The following is an 8,304-nucleotide window of genomic DNA, read 5'->3' as shown; positions in this document are numbered from 1 at the left end:
CACATGGCTCCTGGGAGCACAAACATGATGAGCTGACCCTACCATCTACGAGGATAATGCTACTGTCATGTTGACTAGTAAAATAGAATCACTGCATTGAGCTTGACCCTACCCCGTGAGGGTCATGTTATATCATGTTGACAAGTAATGATAGGCATATTATCTCAAGCATGATGTTGAGTTAAATAAAGAGTTTATGAAAACCCCGTCGGGTACCACTAATGCCCGAGGGTGATGATGAGTTGGTGATCACTTTTGGTGAAGTGATGCACCGGTGATTTTGGTGTGAGTATGGTTTCGGAAATGGATTAGATTTATGATGTGTCGACCATCCCAACCTTACCAGTACGACCACGATACCCCTTTATGGGACGGGGCTTTGTTGATTACTCTGGTCGGTACTAGCAAAGAGCCACTATCTAGTGGCGGGAGTGATCGGTGTCACTCTCGTGATGGGGTCGTGCCAGGTAGGACGACTATGCCATTATTATGAGTTCCAGGCACACCGTTGGTCCCTGCATGGTTGATACAGTCGAGAGTCGGTGCTCGTAAGACGTACAACATGTGGGCTGCGTACCAATCGAGTGGACCTCTTTGTCTAGTATCGTCAGGGGAAAGATGATGATCGGGTACTTACCTCGGGTATATGTGATATACCGCGAGTCGTGGATGACTCGGCAGTTTCCTGTTTCTCGTGGGTCCAGCGTACTACCTGTGCAGAGTGTAAACTATTCGAATATCCATGTCCACGGTCAAGGACAGTTGGGTGGTGCTGGTTAAACTACGTCCTGAGTTTCTGCATAAACCAAGTGTTTGTGTGTGGTGTTAGAAAGGTGTTGTTATGATAATCACCATAATATGATCAAGTTCGGTGACTTGTAGGGTAAACCCGGATGGTTTAGCCCTCATTAATACCTTAAGGATATGACATGTCCGATGACTTGGCATACAGGGTGAACCCGGTGTGTTCAGCCCTTGACAGATATGTCAATATCTGTAACCTGTTCTTCAAAAGTAATTCTTTAACTTGTTGCACATACTTGATCATACCACCACATTGCATTCCACTAAAGATAACTGTTACTGTTATTCCTTACCATATTTATATCATGGGTTGTTTGCGAGTACATTCAAAGTACTCATTGGCTTGCCACTGGTTATGTTATTGACCAGACATGGAAGGACCGGAGTTTGGCGATGAGTACGCCGTCGGAGACGGACCCGCGATCTAGGACGCTTCCAAGTCAGAATGCCTGTCGGTGTAGGCTTGATGGCATGGGCACCGCTTAGCCCTTACGAGTTTCTGCTACTCGATGTATCCGTTTAATTTGGCTTTAGGCCTTTCTCTTGAACCCGAGCTTCTGGTCATTTGATGTAATAATTTGGTACTTGGATGTAAGACTCTATTATTCAGTATCTGTGTTCAGTGAACATTGATCCTTGGGGTCACTAGGCACGGCGAACTCGACTTGCTAGTCGGGGTCCCCACGGTTGGGGACACAAGAGACTCTTTGTTATTTGGTTGCATGGTTGCTTGAGAGAGACCATCTTCATCCTACGCCTCCCGCGGATTGATAAACCTTAGGTCACCCACTTGAGGGAAAATTTCTACTGTCCTACAAACCTCTGCACTTGGACGCCCAACAACGTCTACAAGGAGAAGGTTGCGTAGTAGACATCAGTAGTGTATAACAGTTGCTAGCTCTTTGTATAAATATTTTGCCCTACCAGATGTATAGGGTCGCATCAGCTGATCAGGGAAGCAATGTTGGTGTTTCTCTAAATGATATTGCAAAGGCATACGAAAAGAAGGTAATAGCATCAAGGCGAAATCTATTGAACCTTAGATTTTCGATACTATCTCTTCTTTCTTTCTGTGCATTATAAACTCTCAACGCGTAATGTGTCACCATTGAATAATGCAAAGTTATACCTGTTGATATCAATAACATATAAAAAAAAATCCTTGGTTGAGTTCTGTAAATGTCTCCATGTTCAATCTATGTGTTCCATAGTTAAAGATCGATAGATGGAAGCAAAAGAAACTGCTGCAAGTGGATAACAAAAAAAGAGTGCAAATGACGTTCAGCACGCACATGCCAGACGGGTTGGGGTGATTGTAGTCAAGGTTGAGAAACAACTGCTCGGTAAGCGTGCAATTCAGGAACAAGCAGTGCAACAGACATATGCTAAAAGGAGTATTCTAGGCAGAAGAGTAAATTTTTCTGCAATGTCCCAGACTTTGGTTTGTAATCCAGAGTTGCAACACAGGAACCGTACCAATCAGTCAGTCCAGGTAACGATAAAAAAAGCTTTAAAACTCAGCCTTCATGTCTTACAAATCTTGAGACACGAGAACATTTGATATGTTTTATTTTTTTTAATTGCTAATGCTTCATAATACACACATGTGCACCTAATTGTTAATGCTTCAAGGTCGTGGAGAGCAGTCGATCCGATGGAGTGGTTTTTTCTGGCAGTTGTGTTAAAGATTCAGAGAGAAGAATCGTTGATGTCGGAACAATGAATGTTGCCCATGAAGCACAAAATATGAATCATCAAGCATGACTAACAGAAGTAGTATCTCAGCAATTGGAGGAAGAATCTTTACTGATCTGCGGCATGAGAATAAGGAGAGGTGATAGCAACGTCGATCAAGCAAGAATTATGTCAAACACTTGTGTTATTCCAATTTAATCACTAGAATTTCTCTGTCTTTTCGTGTGCCATAGGCCTGCGAGCAAAATAACAGGGATCACATCAGTCCACGTCAGGAACAAAGGCTCCAACAGATTGGATATACTGGTGACAATTTAAAGATGATGAGGCAAGGTCCTTTCAAAGGATCGTCATTGACATTCAGCATGAGAGGTCCTTCCAGAGGATCTTCGACTGCATTCAGGATTGTCAACGAAATCTCCAATGCACGGAGGATGTCGCCAAGATGTGTTGAGGAGTGCAGACATGAGGAAAGAAAGGTGACGACACGACCATGTTCTCTGTATGTAAATCCTACTTTAGATTGTAGAGTGAAAGGAGAAGCACGATCGTGCCTCTTTGATCGTATAGTGCAAAGAAAAGCACAACCGTTCCTTGTACATGCACATGCACGTTCAGTGCGTTCACAACTGTGTATCTTACCTGACATAAATCCGTGCTTCTGGTTTACACCATGTATGTTCCTGTCAAAAACTTACTGCTAAATCCTGCTACATTATTCTACATCTGCTTTAAAGCTTTCAAAACGATAAAATAAGATGCAAATGGCTCAGGTGCCTCTTATATCTAATTTTTTTGCAACCTTCATGTGCAGTACTTCACAGGGAGAACGACATATGAGTCAAATAACTGCAAGATTCCTTTACCCACCCTTAAGGGAAAACAACCTGCACAGAAGCAAGTAGTATACATGCATGGCTATTGCAACAACAAAAATGTTGAGGTGGAAGCAGTGCAAGTCCTTGGGTTTACGGGTACGAGAGAAACAGAAAACAACAGCATTCGTGAAGATGACAGAAGAGAAGGAGGAAACAACGTTCGAGAAGTAGTGATGGATTGTACCTCTAGCAGTGATGGCGCCCCCGCACCTGACAAGCAAGCGAGGTGCAACAGCTCTGTCAGAAACGAGCTAATTCCTGGTCATGAAAGGGATGATATCTCAAGTGACAACGATGACGACCCCAATGGAGACACGTTAGACAACATTGATATTGGGAAGGCAACGCAAGAAGAGAAAGAAATGGATGAAATGTTCAAAGGAAGCGCATTCCCGTCGATCGAGGAAGTGACGCAAGCACGTGAACCAGAGGATGGGTTGCATTTTAAAAACAAGGGACGATGCCTTCTTTTTCTTCTGCACATATGCCAGAAAGGTTGGTTTTTCGGTGAAGCGATCAACCACCAGAAGAGCAGGTCCCGAGCAAGAGATTGACAAGCAAGTGTTCCGTTGCACAAAGGATGGTGTGAATAAAACAATCGAGAGACTTGTGAAGCATAGAAGGAGCAATTGCTTGATTAGGACAGGCTGTCCCATTGAAATAACAACACAAGGAGATATAGAGAGGGGAATATGGTACTTAAGGAATGTTCTCCTAGAGCACAACCATGTGCTACACCCGTGTGACTGGATGCTGAATTTTATGAGGTGCTATAAGAACATGAGGCCCGAGGAGAAGTTTTTTTATCCAAGTCCTACAGAAGGCAAGGCTAGAGCCAAGGAAAGTCATGCAGATCTTCACCGCTATGGGTAAACGAGGCGGAAAATTATGTTCGACGCGATTGACATAAGCAACATTGCATGTCAGGACAGGGCTGGACAAAGGAACACAGATATCAAGGACACGATGAAGCTCTTTGCAAAAATGCAGAGGAAGAGGGTAGGGTTTCACCATGTGGAAGCGACCGATGGAAACAATGTGGTGCAAAGCTTGTGCTGGACACACTCCTTGTGCAAGATGAATTATGGCCTGCACGGAGATTTCGTGTCTTTTGACACGACATTTTCGATGAATATATATGGTTTACCGTTTGCACCAATAATAGGGGTCGACAACCATGGGTCATCCGTTCTGTTTGGAATAGGCCTCTTAAAGGATGAGACGATAGGGTCATTCAAATGGCTCCTAAGTACATTTGTTGAGGCAATGGGAGGAAAGGAACCAAAGTTCAAAATAACACACCAGGACAAGGTGATGAAGGCAGCGATAGAGCAAGCACTTCCGAGTACCAGGAACAGGTTCTGCTTGTGGCACATACGGAAGAACATGAACGAGAACAACGCGACAGTGTTTGTGCAACATCCACGGATGTCTGATGAGTTACATCTAATAACCAAAAGCTCACTAAATACAGATGAATTTGAAGGCTCGTGGAAAAGAGCTATTTCAAAATACAATGTAGATGGAAACAGGCATCTGAATGCGTTGTGGGAACTTCGTACATTCCGGGTGCCAGCCTACTTCAAGGACTGCTTTTATCCATTCTCATCGACAACCACACATAGTAAGAGCACAAACTCAATCTGGAAAAATTATGTGAACCACAAGGATAACATAACGATGTTTGTTGGTGCATACAACATCATCCAACAAAATTGCCTTGCCACGCTTGACAAGAAAAGGCACCAGACAGAAGAGAAGGTACCATCATGAGAGACAGGTTCTCCACTTGAAACAGAAGTAAGTGAAATATACACTAATGAAATTTTCAGAAAATTTCAGCTAGAGCTGCGCAACCGCACATACTATAAGTGTTATGACCTGGCAAAAGGTAGGCAATACCTTTTAAAAAGGATCTCATCGCAAGATAAAGACAGGAAACCATAACCAGGTGAGGAATTTGATAGGTCTGAATTCAGGGTAGATGTGGATGAGCATACGGAAATATACACGTGCAGCTGCAAGAAGATGACCAGGGATGACATTTAGTGCTGCCATGTACTTAAGGTTATGGACGAGACATGCATGGTTGAACACCTTCCAAAATCCTTTATCATCCCCAGATGGACCAGGAATTGGTCACATAGCTTGAGACTACTGCTACAAGTCAAGGTGACAGCATGACCGCACAAGAAGATGAAACTATGAGATACGGTCTCGTGTATGCACAGTTATCCGATATATGTTCACATGCTTGCATAAAGGATACATCATACAATGTGCTACTTGAGTGTATGCAAGAAATGAAAATAAAATTCATGACTGCACTTGCTGATGAAACAAACATGGGCAAAAATCCATGTGACGCAAGTCTGAAAAACCCTCCCATGAGTGGCTCGAAGGGAAGGAAAAACGGGGACCGAATCAAAGCTGGCTCTGAGAAGAAAATAAAAAGAAGCAAACGCATTTGCAGCCGTTGCAATTCAAAGGGCCATACAAAAATGCATTATCCTACTAACCCAGAAGTGATTGAAAAAATGAGGATTCAAGAGGAGAAGATGAAAGCACGGGAGGAGAAGAAGGCAAGATCAATGAAATGGCCCACAACACCAATGACAACATCGAGAATATCAAACGGAGAAGGAGAATGCACTCCTATCCCGGGACCAAGACGGTTAACACCATCATCAACGCCAACGACACCACTGACAACACCAACGACCACACTGACAACAGAGCATCGAAAGCAAAGTCCTCTAACCACACCAGAATCTAGTATCACTCAAGGGAGGCACACAAAATGTCAGCAACCAAACTTGGTTGAAGCAACAACATGTGTGCATCCTACATTGAGAAGAGAAAGAACAGAATGGAGACTGTTTTCTACCGACGAACAATATGAGTGAAGAATTGAAAGGTAAAAAGAGGTTCTGAACAGAAATAATATAATGTATGCTATTTTGCACCATAGAATATTCCTTCCTAGTACTTCAAGAAATGTACCCATGACGAGTTATTCTAATTTTTTTCTTCCGTATATTCTTTTAATAGGAGAACAGCGATGCACAGATTTGGGAAAGAAGAATGGATCTCTTCAAAAAACAGTTCCATTTGTTGTAGCAAAGTCTCTTTTTAAGTTTTCTTGTGTCTGTAGGACAGAAAGAGACAACATGACTTATTTTTTCTTGTGCAGTTGTAAGTTCTATTTTATGGTAGTATAGAAGCGACATACAAGACCAATTCATTTTTCCTAGTGGTTGCACTATTTGCCTGCATTGAGCCATCACAACTTGTACTAAATCAATCCAGTTTGTGTCGTTTTCTCTCGATGCTTTAAAGAATTTCTGGTCCTGTAGAAACAATGTGATGAACGTTTGCTTTGTTAATGTGGACCAAGATGAGGGCTGAACACATAGGCACGGTATTGTGTTACCGTCATGTCCCTAATGACATCATCATCATTGAATGTGTCGGCTCCAAAATTTTGTAACGCAGATAATGATCGCCGTGATTGTCTTCGTGTCACTACGTTCGACACAACTATTCTGAGGCCATTTGCACTCTGTTTTGTGGCACAACCGTGCACATGTCAAACGGTTCCTCCCGTGGCCTGACGACTGTGACTCTGATAATTAACGTCTGAATGCATGGCCGTGCATGTGAAACCATGATTCTTTTGTAATGATGGCGCTGCACCTCTCACATTTATGTTCCGGTATTGTTTTTGAACAGATGGAGCGACAGAAAACATTTTGAACAAGGGTCATGGACGTGCGTTTTCTGCACATATAAATGTGCCTCTAATGATCGATCGCCCTACTCCTGTACTGTTTCACGTGGAGTGCCCCTCCACTAGAATCACGGTCGTGCCTCTACAAGCGACATGTCATAGAGGAAGTGAAGACCTACGTGGACCTACTACATACACACCCGTGGACCTACGACGTACATACCCGTGGATCCACAGCGCATGCATTCGTGGATTTACAGTGCACGCAACCTTGCGTCTTTCTAGTGAACATCCGTGGTATACATTTTATATCACCGAAGCTGACTAGTGGGGTCATCCTCGGGCACCTCAGCAGGCAAGCGGGTCCACGCGGGAACGACTCGTCTCCCGCTGGCCCACAGGGCAGTGAGAACGGCGATACCGAGGTTGTATGCACGTGGGAACTACTGTCTCCCAATGGCCCACCGGCTATGCCACGTGTCCACTCTACCACCGGGCAGTGACACGACGATGCTTCTAGTTTGACTGGTCCCAACGCACAAACAACTTGTCTCCCGCTGGCCCATAGGGCAGCGACAGCTGCGACGCTTCGGCTGTTCTAACGGGTCCTATTAAATAGGAACCATCGCCACCTTCTTCCCCAACTCGAGCGTCGACCACCCCACTTCCTTAGCCAAAAAACCTGGAATGATGTGGAAGCGTAACGTCGCCGCTCGCGACAGCGACGGAGGTCCGTCGAGCCCTAACCGGCGCCGAATGGCGAACGAGGACCACGCGCGGTACCTTTGGGAGAACAACCTCCCGGTTCCATGGCCAAGCGTCGTGCTCCCGGAGTGGTGGAACCTCAACGACAGCCGGGTGCCTATACCACAGGTTCCGGTGGATGGCCTCGAGCATCGGCGCAAGATCAGGCGGAGGGGCATAATCTTGCCGCTCGATCTGAAGCTAGACCCGGGGTTTGCACCCACCAGCGACCTTTGAGATCACTCGTTCATCCCGAGCGTCGTGCTTGAGGGGCATCGACAGATGTACTTCGGGTCCGCTGGACCAGGGCCGCGCCCACCGCCTCCGGCAGAGCAAGGACCGGCGGCTCCCCTGCCGCTGGAGGTGGCTGATCCACCGCCGGAGGAGCAGCTGGCTCCGCTGCTGCTAGAGGTGGCTGATCCACTGGCAGAGGATCAGGCGGCTGCGCTGGAG

At 45.2% G+C, this 8,304-nt stretch overlaps 1 pseudogene; it reads left to right on the top strand.

Moving 5' to 3' along the window:
• The first annotated feature begins 3,550 nt into the window (after nucleotides 1-3,550).
• Nucleotides 3,551-8,088, top strand: LOC123426093 (annotated as a pseudogene).
• The last annotated feature ends 216 nt before the right edge of the window (nucleotides 8,089-8,304 follow it).

The sequence above is a fragment of the Hordeum vulgare genome, chromosome 2H (assembly GCF_904849725.1).
Source record: "Hordeum vulgare subsp. vulgare chromosome 2H, MorexV3_pseudomolecules_assembly, whole genome shotgun sequence".
Taxonomy (NCBI): Eukaryota; Viridiplantae; Streptophyta; class Magnoliopsida; order Poales; family Poaceae; genus Hordeum; species Hordeum vulgare.
The sequence above is the reverse complement of the archived record's forward strand: the minus strand, read 5'-3'. Positions and strand labels throughout refer to the sequence as shown.